We start from the raw sequence: 14,397 nt of genomic DNA, 5'->3' as shown, positions 1-14,397 counted from the left end.
GGGGTTACAGAGCCCATGCAAGTTTGAAATCCATCAGGGTAGTCAAATTCTTTTTTTCTTTTGAGATGGTATCTCGCTCGTTGCCCAGGCTGGAGTGCAGTGGCACGAAGGGCAGTCAAATTCTAAACCTCCAAAATGATCTCCTTTGACTCCATGTCTCACATCCAGGTCATGCTGATGCAAGAGGTAGGTTCCCATAGTCTTGGGCAGCTCTGCCCCTGTGGTTTTGCAGGGTATAGCCCCCCTTCTGGCTGCTTTCACAGGCTGGCATTCAGTGTCTGTGGCTTTTCCAGGTGCATGGTACAAGCTGTCGGTGGATCTACAATTCTGATGTCTGGGGGACAGTGGCCTGCTCCTAGTGGAGCCCCCACACAGCTCCACTAGGCAGCGCCCCAGTAGGGACTCTGTGTGGGGGCTCCAACCCCACACTTCGCTTCTGCACTGCTCTAGCAGAGGTTTTCATGAGGGCCCTGCTCCTGCAGCAAACTTTTGCCTGGGCATCCAGGCATTTCCATACATCTTCTGAAATCTAGACGGAGGTTCCCAAACTTCAATTCTTGACTTCTGTGCACCCATAAGCTCAACACCATGTGGAAGCTGCCAAGGTTTGGGGCTTACATCCTCTGAAACCACGGGCTGAGCTGTATCTTGGCCCCCTTTTAGCAATGGCTGGGACACAGGGCACCAAGTCCCTAGGCTTCACACAGCACAGGGACCTGGGGCCGGGCCCACGAAACCATTCTTTCCTCCTAGGCTTCTGGGTCTGTGATAGGAGGTGCTGCCATGAAGACCTATGACATTCCCTGGAGACATTTTCCCCCTTGTTTTGGGGATTAACATTTGGCTCTTTGTTACTTATGCAAATTTCTGCAGCCAGCTTGAATTTCTCCTCAAAAACTGGGTTTTTCTTTTCTACTGCATCGTCAGGCTGCAAATTTTCTGAACTTTTATGCTCTTTTTCACTTTTGAAATGAAATGCTTTAACAGCACCCAAATCACCTTTTGAATGCTGTGCTGCTTAGAAATTTCTTCCACCAGATACCTTAAATCATCTCTCTCAAGTTCAAAGTTCCATAATTCTCTAGGGCAGGGGCAAAATGCCACCAGTCTCTTTGCTAAAACATAACAAGAGTTACCTTTACTCCAGTTTCCCAACAAATTTCTCATCTCCGTCTGAGACCACCTCAGCCTGGACATTATTGTCCAATATTGCTATCAGCATTTTGGGCAAAGCCATTCCACAAGTCTCTAGGAAGTTCCAAACTTTCCCACATTTTCCCGGCTTCTTCTGAGCCCTCCAAACTGTTCCAACCCCTGCCTGATACCCAGTTCCAAAGTGGCTTCCAGGTTTTTGGATATCTTTTCAGCAACACCCCGCTCTACTGGTACCAATGTACCGTATTAGTTCGTTTTCATGCTGCTTATAAAAAACATACCCCAGACTGGGAAGAAAAAGAGGTTTAATTGGATTTACAGTTCCACATGACTGGGGAGGCCTCAGAATCATGGCGAGAAGTGAAAGGTACTTTTTACATGGTGGCAGCAAGAGAAAATGAGGAGGTGCAAAAGCAGAAACCCCTGATAAAACCATCAGATCTTGTGAGACTTTGAAATGAGAGGGAGAGGGCAAGTTTAAAATCAGCAGGGAGACCATTATCCTAATCGAATTAATGCAGAAACAGAAAACCAAATACCCCATGTTCTCACTTATAAGTGAAAGCTAAATATTGAGTGCACGTAGACATGGGATGAGAACAACAGACACTGGGAACCACTAGAGAAGGGAGAGAACTACCTATTCACTACCATGAGAACAGTATGAGGGAAATTGCCTCCTTGATTCAAATTATTTCCCACCACGTTGTTCCCACAGAATGTGGGAATTATGGGAGTACAATTCAAGATGAGATTTGGGTGGAGACACAGAGGCAAACCATATCAAGGACCCTCTCCGAGAACCTGACGATGCTGACATCCTGATCTTGGACTTCCAGCCTCCAGAAATAAATGAGAAATAAATATGTGTTATGTGTGCCACCCAGTCTGCGATATTCTGTCATAGTAGCCCAAACTGACAGAGACAGGCACTATGGTGTACTTTTCTTGAGTTCAAATAAATTTAAAAGTATTTTATGAGATTAGTAACATGATATGGTAGTAAAGAGTAAGTATGACACAGCCGTTTTCTATAAAGGAACTTGCAAAACTTCCTAGCTTCCTGGCATTTCTTCTTTGCTCAGACACAAGCCTAGAGTCTTCTGATTTGTCTTTTCCCTCCCCCGAATCTTAATTAATTATTTATTAATACAATTTCAACTTTTAGATTCAGGGGTACATTTGCAGATTTGTTCCATGGGCATATTGCGTGACACTGAGGTTTGGGGTATGAGTGATCCCGTCACTCAGGTAGTGAGCATAGTGCCCAATAGGTGGTTTTTCAGCCCTTGTTCCCCTCCTTCTCTCCCTTCTCTAGTGGTTCCCAGTGTCTGTTGTTCTCATCCCATGTCTACGTGCACTCAATATTTAGCTTTCACTTATAAGTGAGAACATGGGGTATTTGGTTTTCTGTTTCTGCATTAATTCGATTAGGATAATGGTCTCCCTGCTGATTTTAAACTTGCCCTCTCCCTCTCATTTCAAAGAAAAAGAATAATAAGTCTTTTTTTAAGGCCTTTTCCTTGCGATTTAAGCAAGGTTTGGGGCAAAAAAAAAAAGACCTACAGCTTCACTCTAGATTAGAAGATGGCCAAAAGTCTATGGGAGTTATGGAAATCATACAGGTTTTAAGATTCTGCCATATGTAATAACAGTAGCAACATAATATGGTTTTAATAATGCTATCTTCTATAGTATTTATAATACATTCAGCACTATACTAAGTGCATTATATGTATTAAGTCATTTCATCCTCACAACACTGTAAAATAAGTACTAATGTTTTACAGCTGAGAGAACTCAGTCACTGTGATATTAACTTGCTCAAGATCACTCAGCTGAAGTGGAAATACCAAGACTTCAACTCATGCTTTTTGGCCTTACAATATTACTATAAAGTCTTAATCCATTCAGATAATTGTTAGAATTATTGCGTTGAATTAGCTCAATGAAAAATACAATTAGAGAAATATAAAAAGCTATACTAAATATTTTTTTATCTGTACTATCAGATTCTCTTTCTTGGATCGAAGTGTAAATTTGTGTAAATCACTGTTAGAATATGCGTTGCATTAATAATATAAGATTTTTATTTTTTTAACCACCTTGGATAAGTTCCACAAAAATTTATAGTAGTTACCTCAAATTCTTCATTTTTTTTCTATTTTATGAGATTTCACCATATATAGGTCTTAAGATGGATATGACAACTCAAGTTTAGATTCAGTCTTGGGAAATAATCACTATGTGGCAAATTTACTATCTGATAAGTTATTGATTGTATCTAGTTCTCTTCACTTCTGGTTGCTCTTGCAGGTAAATAAAATTAGCCACTTCCATGTCTACCAGCGGCATGTGAAAGGAAGTAATATGTAGGACTAGAAAGATCCTTTAAAATCAATCAATTACTCCTTGTATTTTTCAGAGAAAAAGAAGTCCCAGACTGATAAAATAGTCTTGACCAACATAATTTACCCAAAGAAAGGGTAGAGGTGAATATAGAGCATGCACTCTAGTATCAGGAGATGTAGGCTAAATCTTGGCTTTGCAATTGATTAATCAAAAATCTTAGACATGTTATTTAGTCTCTTGGAGGATCAAGTTTTTAACTGGTAAAATTAGAGATATTAAAGATGATAGTATCTCTCATGAAATTGTCGTGATGATCAAATGCTCAAATATAAGGCACAGTGTTTTGCAAACTATTAAGTGTTATACAAATATTTAGCTGTAATTAATAGACTTTGCTTCCCAATTTGGAGAGAAATGCTACAAAATGTGTACACCATCAACAATTTGGAGTTGGTTCTTGTATGAAGACAAGAGCAGAAGAAATTATAGCTTCTTTATTACATGTTTTATAAACAGTTACAGGCATTATCTTAAATACTAAATAATTAGACTACAATTCCTGCTTCATTTTAAAGTCATATGTTTTTAATCTCATAAAATTATTTTTAGAGTTGCCCAGTGGAAGTAGAACAGGACTATCCCCTCATCATCTTCTTTTTGATATTTTTCATAAATCACATTTAAAATTTGAAAAGAATGTCTACCATTTGCCCACTGCCAGACTCCTCTTATAAGGTATTCCACATGCCTGTTGCCAGGTGAGTAGACATGAAACTGGATTCTGGGAGAGCTGGAATCAAAGAGGGATGTATTCTAAAGTCAGAAAAGGACAACAGGGGAACACTCACCCATCATACAGGATTTGATACCCTGGCAAGGACCCTAGGAAACAGTGCAAGCATGCTGATAGAATGAAATTTGTAGTATGAAGAAAGTGATGAGCCACAATAAGCAATGTAGAAAATGCTAGAATTGACATCCCAGAGGGTGAAATAAGGGATTAAAAGACTAGGCAAAGTGAGCATGCTAAAGTGGATATACCATGTATATGGAAAGACCACCAGACACCTAGTTTCCATGGAAGGCCTAGAGCCATCACTGTTTACAATCAGGAACATTTTGGTGAGAGGAGTACCAATATCAGAGTCTTAGCAGTAGCTCTCTTCTGTAGACCAGGGCTGATGATAGCAGATGCTATTTGTAGTAGGCTGAATAGTGCCTACCCCACCTTGACCAAAGATGTCTATGTCCTAATTCTCGGAACCTGTGAATGTGTAACCTTCATAGTTTATGGGACTTTGCAGATTTAATTAAATTAAGGATTCTGAGATGAGATTATCATCCTGGATTACATAGGTGGGCCCAAAGTAATTACAGGGGGTCCTTATAAGTGAAAGGTAGGAGGGTCAGAGTTAGAGAATGCAATGTGACAATGGAAGTAGGGGTTGGAATGATGCATCTATGAACTAAGGAATGCAGGCAGCCTGCAGAAGCCAGCAAATGCAAGTAAATGGATTATTCTCTAGAGGATCCAGAGGGAATGCAGTTCAGGTAACACTTTGATTTTAGCCTAGTGGACATATTTTGGATTTTGACATTCAAATCTGCAAGAGAATAAATTTTGTGTTGCTTTAGGCTACTGTGTGTGGTAATTTGTTACAGTAGTAATGGGAAACCAGTACACTTAAAGAACTGGGCCAACTGGTGGAAATGACACTCTAAGACAACCGAGATAAAATGGTAATGCTTAACAGTAAGGAGTCAGGTCGATGCAGTTACAATAAAGAAGAGCAAGGTTTGAGTGGTAGTCAGCAGATGTGAGACACAGAGGGTTATAAGAGATGATGACCAGAACATGGTGTCCTTAGGGGCAAGACAAATGGGCAGCCAACACAGATACTACTCAGTCTACACAACGAAAAGAAATCAAGAATAGATGTCCAGAAGGCTGAGGCCAGTTGCTTCAGTTAAAAATTCATGATTCCTCTTCTAAATTTTTGGTTTTCAAACCCCATATTCATTGACTGAAGGAGAGGCCAGGTCTCTAACAAAAGGGCTCTTAGAAAGTGTATATGGTAACAATTCATCTAATACTATCACAGTAGGACTCTCCTATATTTGGGTAACTATATTCTGGGGAAAGATAAATATACAAACATTTTAAGGACTGCTTAAACTCAGAATCTGAGTTGATATTGTTACTCAGAGAACCAAGAATCTCATCACAGCCCCTCTATTAGAGTGAAGACATATGAGGGTCAAGTAATAGGATCCTGGCTCATATACTGCTCACAGGGTCCACTGGTTCCAAAGATATACTTCGGATTTATTTTCCTAGTCCTTAAAGGTATCGTTTAAATGGGCATACTTGATAGTTGACACAACCTCCACTTTGGTTCTTTGGCCTGGGAAGAAAGGGTAATCATAGCAAGGACGTTTAAGTGGAAGTTTTTGAAACTGCATCCCCATGTGGCCAAGACAGTAAATCAAAAAACAATATTCCATGTCAAGAATGGTATAAATTAATGCAATTTTTAAAAGTTGTGGAATTGGTGATACTATATTTTCATTTGATCCACTGGTCTGATCTCTACAAAAGTGAGATAGTTTCTGGAGGAATGACAATAGATACTATAAACTCTGTCAAGTAGTTGCCCTAATTGCAACTGCCATACCAAATAAGGTACCTTTTCTAGAGCCAATTAAAAAGAAATTAGGTACATGTACCTGGGAAATGTATTTAAGTAGAATGTAAGTGGCACTAACCACAGTTCTCTACACTGCACCTGATCTCAAGGATGTAAATGATCGTCCTTATCTCTCTCCTCTGCTGTGAACTCCAGAAGACCCTCACCCTCAGCTGTTCAAGGTGACTTACTGATAGCATGACCCAGGCTCCCATCTGTGAGGGGTCTGAGCCCTTGGCTCACCAAGCCCTTCTTAGGGCACAGCTTTTATACTTGCCCGTTTACATCGAGATTGGTCAAGGATGTATCAAGAGCCACGTAGGTGGGAGCCAAACATGTTCCTCCCACCATACTACTAGAATATAGTTAACTGACAACCTATAGCTATTGACTTATTCAAGGTCCACCTCAACTTTTGAGCCATGACCATGCTCTTCTCAGGGCAGCCATTGACTGAGTAAAATGGCAGTACATGGGCCTAATCATTTCTGCCTAAAGTAAGATCCCTCTAATGGGTTCTTCTAATAAGTTCTCTGCTCCAGAAGTCCCCCAGTTGAGCTGGAGAGAAATTTATCAGTCCTACATTGTGATTTGCTTAATCCCTTGCCAAATGCTCTCTCCTCCTTTTGTGTTTCACAGGTGTTACCTCCCCTCCCCCAATACCTTGTTTTTACTCCTAACTCCATCTCTGTGTCTGCTTCCTAAAGAACCTGAGTGACCAGCACAAGGAGGTAGTGTAGGGTAGAGGCATGTGGATGCACCTATGGGAGTGAGCATATGGTATGAAGATTTTTTATTACTTGTTGTAGTGGTTTTAAAAATTCATTGATAATCTTCTCTGGTTCCTGGTTCCCCTCATCTTGAGTTTAGGCTGAACCTAGTGACTCCATTATAATGAATAGAATAAAGGGAAAGTGGTGATGTGCAACTCTGGAGACTAGTTTATAAAAGGCACTGTAGTTTCCTGACTCTTCTCTCTTGTATAGCTTTCTCTAGGGGAAGCAAACTAGCATGTCATGAGGACACTCAGGTATCACTGGAACCTCCCATGTAGTGAGGAACAGAAGCCTTCTTCCAACAGCCTGAGTGAGCTTGGAGATAGATCCTTCAGTCCCCAGACTGCAACCTCAGGCAACAACTTGACTACAACCTCTTGAAAGATTGTAAACTGGAAACAGCAGTTTTTAGTTGCCAAGAGTTGGAGGAATTTGTTAAACAGCAATAGTTAACAAATATAGACCCCCAGAAATAATCCACAATTGAAGAGGCACTGAAAAAACAGAGAAAATGACTTGCTCAGTTATCATCGGTCAGCCTCTGGCATCAGCCACTTCAGTGATAGTATAATGGTTCCAAAGATAGAGAAGCCATGTGGGCAAGGACAGAAGCTATTCATGGTTCCAATAACATAGGCTCCCATTCACCAAGGCTTATCTAGCTACTGCTGCTCCTAGAAGTCCAATCTGGCAAAAATAGAGCACAACACTGAAACATCCTTTGAGGAAAGCAGTCAATTACGCCAGATAATTACATTAGATCCTTTCTTCTATGGTGCAGAAATGGGCACATGCTCTTAGAATTCAGTTATGTCAGTCACATCCTATCCCATACCACTGAGCAGCTGCTGGCCTGACAGAATGATGGAAGCATTTGTTGAAAGTACAACTGAGATAGCAGCTCAGAGATGATTCCTTACAAGAGTGGGGCATCATCTTTCAGGAGATAGTGTGCATTTTAAATCTGTGAAATATATGGCACTATGTCCCCAGTAGGCAAATATATGGGAACCAAAGGGTAAAAGTAGGAGTGGCCCCATTTGCCCTCCTGTCAGAGACTCGGTAGGGGAACTTATGTTTACTGTCCCTGCCATTTTGATGCATAGAGGTCATCATGTTTTGAAGACCTCCTTTCAAAGGGGGAATGCTTCCACTTGGGTCCCATTAATTAAGCTACAACTGTCACCCGTGCACTTCGGGTTGCTCATGCTAAGAGATAGCAGTCAGAGAGAGAAGTCAACATTCTGAAAGAGGTAATTGAGCCAGATCATCAAGCAAAGGTAGGACCACAGAAGCTTGAAATATGTTAGTGCATTGTAGCTTGCTCATGTACTGCTTTTGGAATCTTGTGATTACCATGTGATAAAGTCTGTGTTAACCTGTTAGATAATGACAGACACATGGTCCCGTTGTCCATGTGCCTCAGTGGATAGGCTGCCAAATATCAGTCATGTGAGTGAGACTATCCTAGATTAACCAGCCATCAGCCAAACCACCCACTGAGTGTAGCAGAGGCTTGAGCAATCCAACAAAGATCAGCTGAGGTGATTTAGACCACAGATTCATAAGTTAAATAAATGGTTGTTGTGTTAAGTACCTAAGTTTTAGAGTGGTTTGTTAAGGAGCAAGAGTGAGCTGATATAAGAAACAGCTTGCCAAGAGAAGGGTTTTAGAAACCAGAATACTGTGGCTTTTTTCTTAAAAGCTATATGATCCAAGGATCATTTTGAGAAAACGGGTATTCGTGCTTCTGAATCAAATATTTTATCATCTACCATGATCCCATCCTGGTGACTTGACTGCAACCACAGGTGAATCTTGAGGATTTCTTTATTTTGCATTAGGTTTAACCTGAAGTAATGACCTAGTAGCCTACTATATGTTATCCTTTCCTCTGGTTCTACTTGGACCCAGCTTGGAATTCTTAATCTTATGGTTGTGTTCTTATGGGCTCCAGTACAAACACGTTTTAGACAGAAAATAGACTGTATGATTATTAATCATACATATTGTGGGGTGAACTTGAGAAGTAGCTCTGTACCCATCATGTAGTTATGATCTATATGGCTTTTATTTCCTTTTTTTTTTTTTTGAGATGCAAGAGTCTCACTCTGTCACCCAGGCTGGAGTGCAGTGGCACAATCTCAGCTCACTGCAACCTCCACCTCCCAGGTTCAAGCAATTCTCCTGCCTCAGCCTCCCAAATAGCTGGTACTACAGGCATGTGCCACCATGCCCAGCTAATTTTTTGTATTTTTAGTACAGATGGGGTTTCGCCATGTTGGCCAGGCTGGTCTCAAACTCCTGACCTCGTGATCCAACTGCCTCGGCCTCCCAAAGTGCTGGGATTATAGATGTGAGCCACTGCGCCCGGCCAGCTTTTATTTCCTTTTATTGACTTATTGCACTGGCTAAAACTTTCAGCACCATGTTGAATAAGAGAGTGAGGAGTGCACATTCTTGACATGTCCCTAATCTTAGGATGAAAATATTCTGTCCTTCACCATTAAAAATAATGCTAGCTGTGGGGTTTGCTTGTAATGCTCTTTATCGAGTTAAAGAAGTTCCCCTCTATCCCTGTTTTTCTAAGAATTTCTATCATATATGGGAGTTAACTTTTTTCAAAGGGTTTCTCTGCATTTAACAATATGATTTTTCTTCTCTAAGCCTGTTGATATGGTGGATTACATTGATTTGCTAATGTTGAACCAGGCTTGCATACCTGAAATAAATCTCATTTTGTTGTGGTATATAATTCTCTTTAAGCTTTTTAAAAATAATTTTTAAGGATTAAACTTGCTAGTATTTTATTGATATTTTTTGCATTTATGTTAGAGAGAAATATTGGCCCATAGTTTTTCTTTTTTATAATTTCTTTACCTGTTTTAGGCATTAGGGTAATGCTAACCTCGGAATGAGTCTGCAAATATACTCTTTGCTTCTATTTCTGGCAGACATTGTAGAAAGTTTGGATCATTTCTGCCTCACATGTTTGGCAGAAATTACCAGAAAAAAAAAAGACAGAACATGGTGCTTTTATTTCAGAAGATTATTAATTATATTGATTACTAATTATTGATTCAATTTCTTTATTACATATTACCTTTCTCAGACCATTCTGGCTGTCATAACAAAATACTTTAACCTGGGTAATGTACAAACAATAGAAATTTATTTCTTACAGTTCTTGAGGCTGAGAAGTCCAAGATCAAGGCACCAGCAAATCTGATATCTGGTGACAGCCTCTTTCTCAAAGATGGCATCTTCTTGCAGCATCCTCACATGGTGAAAGGGGCAAGGCGGCTCCCTTCAACCTCTTTTTATAAGATCACTAATCCCATTCACAAGGGCCCCACCTCTTAATATTATTACTGTAGGTATTCAGTTTGAATATATGAATTTTGGGGGAGGGACACAAACATTCAGACAATAGACATATTCCAGTTATTTATTATTTCTTTTGTAAATTTTGTAGTTGGTGTCGCTAAAGGAATTGGTCCATTTCATTTAAGTTATCATATTTGTAGACACAGTTGTTCATAGCATTCGTTTTTATTGTCCATGGGATCAGTAGTGATGACTTGTCTTTCATTTCTGATATTCACAATTCGTCTTTTCTCTCTTTTTAAATACATGTCATTTTGGCAGAGGTTCATCAATTTTATTGATTATTTGAAAAGATCAGCTCTTCTTTCACTGATTTTCTCTATTTTGATTTCAATTTTATTGATTTCTGCTCTTTATTATTTTCTTCTTTCTGATAGCTTTGTATTTTTTTTTTGGTCTTCTTTTTCTAGGTTCTTGAGACAATAGCTTCAATTATGGATTTGAGACTTGTCTTCTCTAATGAATGCATTTAGTGCTATTAATTTTCCTCTCAGCAATACTTTCACTGTGTCCTACAAATGTTGATATGTTGTATTTTCACTTTTCACTGAGTTTAATGTGCTTTTAAAAATTTTTGAGACTTCCTTTTTCATCCAAGGATTATTTAGAAGCATGTTTTTGAAGTGTCCAAGGGTTAGGACATTTTTTTATTATCTTTCTATTATTGATTTATAGTTTGATTTTATTGTTGGCAGAGAACAAACTTTGTATAGTTTTTAAAATAAGTTTACATTCCAATTCCATAAGAATGTGGAAACACAGAAACAAATGAAGACAAATAAAATGATCCCCAATTTCCCAACAGATGTCAACTAATATTAATGTTAATTGATATTTCTATAATATGCTTATTTATATAGATATCATTATACTTATCTCAATATTGTAGACAATATTGCTTTGATCTTATTATTCTGCTTTTTTCCCTTTACATTTCTCTTGCCTTAAATATTTTTGAAAGTACGATCTTTTTTTCTTAAATGTAAAATCTCTTCACAATTAAGTACATGATTGTATATGTTTATCCTACATGTCAGTAAATCACCAACTAGGTCAGTTGCAGTGGGTCATGCCTGTTATCCCAGCACTTTGGGAGGCCAAAGCAGGCAGATCACTTGACGTCAGGAGTTTCAGACCAACCTGACCAACATGGAGAAACCCCATCTCTACTAAAAATACAAAATCAGCCGGCATGGTAGAACATGCCTATAATCCCAGCTACTTGGGAGGCTGAGGCAGGAGAATCATTTGAACCCAGGAGGCAGAGGTTGCAGTGAGCTGAGATCATACCACTACACTCCAGCCTGGGCAACAAGAGCGAAACTCTGTCTCAAAAAAAAAAATCACCAGCTATTATAAAAACAGGACAAATTATATCACAAAAGAACAAAAACGTAGAAATAAATCATAAGAATGCTTTCTTATGATATATCATAAGAAATATGATATGATATATCGACCTGTGAAAACTATCTTTCTTTTGGTGTTTTCACATCCTAGTCTTCTGTGTATTTACGTATAGAACAGTATTGCCTTGGAGAGATGCATCCCTTACTTACTCTTCAGTTGTCCATTTGCATATTCTGTCAGCTCCAGGGATATCAAGCTGTATATAATTTTAATTCTTTTAAATTTATTAAGATTTTTTTATGGCTCAGGTTATAGTCTATCCGGGTATATCTTCCATGCAAGCTTGAGAATAATGTGTATTCTGCTGTTAGGTGGAGTGTTCTATAAAAGTCAATTAGATTATATTGCCTTATCATGTTGAGTTTATTCTAGATTATTTTTGAATTTTTTGTCTAATATTTGTATCAAATTTTGATATTAAAATATCAAAAATTAAAATTCCCAACTATAATTACACACTTGTCTATTTGTCTTTTAAGTTCTATCAATTTTTGCTTCATGTATTTTGCAGTTCTGATCTTGGGGACATACCCATTTAGGAATGCAATATATTCCTGCTTTGTGTAATGTTTCTTTCTGTCTGGTAATTTTCTTTGCTGTAAAGTTGACTATACCTACTATTAATATTAGTTAATGTTTAAATGATATATCTCTTAATATCATTTTACTTTCAATCTGTCTATATTGTCATAGTTTGTGTGGGTTTCTTATAGACAGCATATAGTTAGGTCATGTTTTAAAATCTACTTTGTAAATCTTTTAATTGTCATATTTTACCCACTTACAAATAATATAATTATTGATACATTAAGGATAACATCTGCAGTTTTTTTTTGTTTTCTGTTTGTTTTCTGTATTTTAATTTCCCTATTTTTTTCTGAATTCTAGTTTTGATATATCAATTTTAGTATCTCTATAGTATTTTCGAGTGTATCCCTTTGTATAGCTTTTTGATGGTTGCTGTAGATAACATATTATTTATAAAAAATATAAATAATTATAATTTATAATTATATATACATGTCTATCATAGTCTATTTGTGTCATAATGTTATCAATTAGAATGAAGTGTATAAACCTCACCTTCCTTTATGGCACTTTACTCTCCCCCATTTATGGTATAATTATCTCAAATATCTCCTCTACATTCACATAGAACAACGTCAGTGTTATAATTTTTGCTTCAGTGATTAAACATAATTTAGGAAACTTAAGAGGAGAAGAAAAATCTATTGTCTTCACTTGTATTTTTGCTTACCATGTCTTTCTTTATTTGATGTTCCAAAGGTCCTTTCTTTATAGTTTCCTTTATGTTTAGAGAACTTTTTTTTAATTATACTTTAAGTTCTAGGATACATGTGCAGAACGTGCAGGTTTCCTACATAAGTATACACGTGCCATGGTGGTTTGCTGCACCCATCAACCCGTCATCTACATTAGGTATTTCTTCTAATGCTATCCCTCTCCTGCCCCCCAGCCCCCAACAGGCCCTGGTGTGTGATGTTCCCCTCCCTGTGTCCATGTGTTCTCATTCTTCAGCTCCCACTTATGAGTGAGAACATGCAGTGTTTGGTTTTCTGTTCCTGTGTTAGTTTGCTGAGAATGATGGTTTCCAGCTTCATCTATGTCCCTGCAAAGGACATGAACTCATCCACTTTTATGGCTGCATAGTATTCCATGGTGTATATGTGCCACTTCTTTATCCAGTCTATCATTGATGAGCATTTGGTTTGGTTCCAAGTCTTTGCTGTTGTGAACAGTGCTGCAGTAAACATACGTGTGCATGTGTCTTTATAGTAGAATGATTTATAATCCTTTGAGTATATACACAGTAATAGGATTGCTGGGTCAAATGGTATTTCTGGTTCTAGACCCTTGAGGAATCACCACATTGTCTTCCACAATGGTTGAACTAATTTATATTCCCACCAACAGTGTAAAAGCGTTCCTATTTCTCCACGTCCTCTCCAGCGACTTTTCAATGATCACCATTGAAACTGGCATAAGATGGTATCTCATTGTGGTTTTGATTTGCATTTATCTAATGACCATTGATGATGAGTTTTTTTCATATGTTTGTTGGCCTCATAAATGTGTTCCTTTGAGAAGTGCCTGTTCACATCCTTCACCCACTTTTTGATGGGGTTGTTTGTTTTTTCCTTGTAAATGTGTTTAAGCTCCTTGTAGATTCTGGATATTAGCCCTTTGTCAGATGGATACATTGCAAAACTTTTCTCCCATTCTGTAGGTTGCCTGTTCACTCTGATGATAGTTTCTTTTGCTGTGCAGAAGCTCTTTAGTTTAATTAGATCCTATTTGTCAATTTTGGCTTTTGTTGGCATTACTTTTGATGTTTTAGTCATCAAGTCTTTGCCCATGCCTACGTCCTGAATGGTATTCTCTAGGTTTTACTCTAGGGTTTTTATGGTTTTAGGTCTTGCATTTCAGTCTTTAATCCATCTTGAGTTAATTTTTGTATAACATGTAAGGAAGAGGACCAGTTGCAGTTTTCTGCATATGCCTAATGAGTTTTTCCAATACCATTTATTAAATAAGGAATTCTTTCCCCATTGCTTGTTTTTGTCAGGTTTGTCAAAGTTCAGATGGTTGTAGATGTGTGGCGTTATTTC

Source organism: Pongo pygmaeus, chromosome 1 (assembly GCF_028885625.2).
Source record: "Pongo pygmaeus isolate AG05252 chromosome 1, NHGRI_mPonPyg2-v2.0_pri, whole genome shotgun sequence".
Lineage (NCBI taxonomy): Eukaryota > Metazoa > Chordata > Mammalia > Primates > Hominidae > Pongo > Pongo pygmaeus.
This window is presented reverse-complemented; position numbering follows the sequence as displayed.